The 3,065-nt window shown below is 51.9% G+C and overlaps 1 pseudogene; it reads left to right on the top strand.

Annotated features, from left to right (window-relative positions):
• The first annotated feature begins 357 nt into the window (after positions 1-357).
• Positions 358-1,408, top strand: LOC130029079 (actin, cytoplasmic 2-like; annotated as a pseudogene).
• Positions 1,409-3,065: the final 1,657 nt, after the last annotated feature.

Here is a 3,065-nt window from a genome sequence, read left to right as displayed (position 1 = left end):
AAAGAGCACTGTGAGTTACTCTGGAGGGAGGAAAAGGCGCGATTCACCGATGAAGCCTAAAAGACTCAGGGTTAATATTCAACAAGAATGCATTTGGGACAAATATTTATGGAAGAGGCTAACTGTTGCACATTTATCAGGGACAAATGCTGGGAAGTGAAGGAGCGATAATAGAAGACTTAAATTATCACCCATCCAAATGATGAAGCTTTATTTAATAATTATTTATGGAAAATTTACAACCCTAGCCAGCCCATGAGCACTGCCTGTCTCCTCCTCACTCCGACACTCAGCACTGCTCCCGCCCGCCATGGGTGATGAAATCGATATCGCTGAGCTGGTGCTTTCAGTGGCTCCATTATGTGCAAGGCTGGCTTAGTGGGAGGCAACGCCCCCCAATGGTGTCTTCCCCTCCACTGTGGGGCGCCCCCAGCACCAGGTCTAGGACATGATGGTGGGCATGGGCCCGAAAGACATGGGCAGCGAGGCCCTGAGCAAGAGCGACATCCTGATGCTCATGCACACCATCATCACCAACTGGGACGACATGGAGATCTGGCACCACGCCTTCTACAAGAGCTGCGCATGGCCCCCGAGGAGCACCCCACGCTGATGCCCGAGGCCCCCCTGAATCCCCCCCTCCCAAGGCCAACCGTGAGAAGGTGACCCAGGTCATGTTTGAGACCTTCAACACCCCCGCTGTGCTGTCCCTGGATGCCTCTGGCTGCATCACAGGTATGGTGATGGACTCTGGCGACAGGGTCACTCACTCACTCGGTGCCCACCTATGATGAGGGCGACGCACTGCCCCACACCATCCTGGGTCTGAACTTGGCCAGCTGCAACCTGACCGACCACCTCCTCACAATCCTCACAGAGCACGGCCGCCGCTTCACCACCACGGCCGAGTGGGAGATCATGGGTGACATCAAGGAGAAGCTCTGCTACATGGCGCTGGACTTTGAGTGGGAGGTGGCCACGGTGGCCTCCTCGTCTTCCCTGGAGAAGAGCTATGAGCTACAGGCAGATGATCACCCTCAGCAGTGAGCGCTTCCACTGCCCAAGGTGCTGGTTCAGCTCTCCTTTCTGGGTAAGGAGTCCTGTGGCATCCATGAAATGACCTTCAGTTCCACCATGAACTGTGACATGGACATCCGGAGGGCCCGGTATGCCAACACGGGGACAGCACCGCCACGTACCCCGGTATTGCCTACAGGATGCAGAAGGAGATCATCACCCTGGCCCCCGGCACCACGAAGATCATGATCATGACGCCTCCAGAGCGCAAGTACTCTGTGTGGATGGGGCCTCCACCCTGGCCTCGCTATCCGCCTTCCAGGGGATGTGGACCAGTAAGCAGGAGTATGATGAGTCCGGCTCACCCATCATCCACCACAAACGCTTCTAGGCAGACTGTCACTCTGCCCCATCATGCCCTTTTTTTTTTTTTTTGACAAACCCTAACTAGCTCAGAAAATGAGATGAGATTGGTATTGGCTTTATTCATTATCGTTTGGGGTCCCCCCCCCTTTAATTTTTGTTTCTCTTTTGGCACTTGACTCAGGATTTAAAAACTGGACCGGTGGGGCTGGAGAGATAGCACAGCGGGTAGGGCGTTTGTCTTGCTCGCGGCCAACCCGGGTTCGATTTCCAGCATCCCATATGGTCCCCTGAGCACTGCCAGGAGTAACTCCTGAGTGCAGAGCCAGGAGGAACCCCTGTGCATCGCCAGGTGTGACCCAAAAAGCAAAAAAAAAAAAAAAAAGATAAAATAAAAAACTACCAACTCAAGAAAATGTTCATGTGATATTGTTCAATGAAAGGCGAAGTATGAACTAGCTGCTGTATGCTTTCAATTTTCTCTGTCCAAAAGGCCGAAAATTCTGACCCAGTATTATTGTTAGTTATCACCAGGGGCTGGAGCGATAGCACAGCGGTAGGGTGTTCGCCTTACAAGCGGCCAACCCGGCCGACCCGAGTTTGATTCCTCCGCCCCTCTCGGAGAGCCCGGCAAGCTACCGAGAGTATTCGATATGCCAGACACAGTAACAACAAAGTCTCCAATGGAGACGTTACTGGGCCCGCTCGAGCAAATCGACGATCAACGGGAGGGCCTTTACCTTTACCTTTACCTATCACCAGGGTAATTTGCATTTTCTTCAAAATTCTCACTATTTTCTAAATATTTTACAAAACTAAGCAAGCATAGCTCATTTTAGGAAAAGGTGCTTGTTAACGGAGTCGAATGTCTTTCCCACAAAGTTCAATTTCCTCGCACAAGCTCTTGTGAAAAGAGGAAAGACAGTACAGTGGTAGGGCGCTTGTTTTGTATTATCTTTTCTTTACCTGCTCACCCCCGAATTCCATCCCAGCACCCCCAGAAGTGACTCCGAGCCAGGGGTAAGTCCTGAGCTTCCGACAGGGGTGGCTCAAAGACAAAAGAGTGAAAAATATGAAGATCTTGGGAGCCTCTGTTCTCCATCTATATTCTCCTTACTGAATTCTTCTTACTAAACCGACCTGGGGCTGGAGTGATAGCACAGTGGATAAGGCGTTTGCCTTGCATGCGGCCGACCCGGGTTCGATTCCTCCATCCCTCTCGAGCTACGGAGAGTATCTCGCCTGCACAGTAAAGCCTGGCAAGCTCCCCGTGACGTATGTGATACGCCAAAAGCAGTAACAACAAGTCTCACGATTTGTTGTGAGTCGTTACTGGTGCCCGCTCGAGCTAATTGAGGAACAATGGGAGGACAGTGCCACAAACTGGTCTGAAAACGTGGGCAAGTTTTTTTTTTTTTGGCTTTTGGGTCACACCCGGCAATGCCCAGGGGTTCCTCCTGGCTCTGTACTCAGGAATTACTCCTGGTGGTGCTCAGGGGACTATATGGCACACTGGGAATCGAACCAGGGACAGCTGCATGCAAGGCAAACGCCTCACCCACTGTGCTATCGCTCCAGCCCGAACCTGGGCAAGTTTTCAAAGCTCTCCCCACACTTTCATTATCTGAGATCTTGGGGCGGAGAGTCTGACCGAAGGTGGGGAGTTTTGCAAATGGAATCCTCAC

This window comes from Sorex fumeus, unplaced genomic scaffold, assembly GCF_029834395.1.
Source record: "Sorex fumeus unplaced genomic scaffold, SorFum_2.1 ptg000042l, whole genome shotgun sequence".
NCBI classification, from domain to species: Eukaryota; Metazoa; Chordata; class Mammalia; order Eulipotyphla; family Soricidae; genus Sorex; species Sorex fumeus.
The sequence above is the reverse complement of the archived record's forward strand: the minus strand, read 5'-3'. Positions and strand labels throughout refer to the sequence as shown.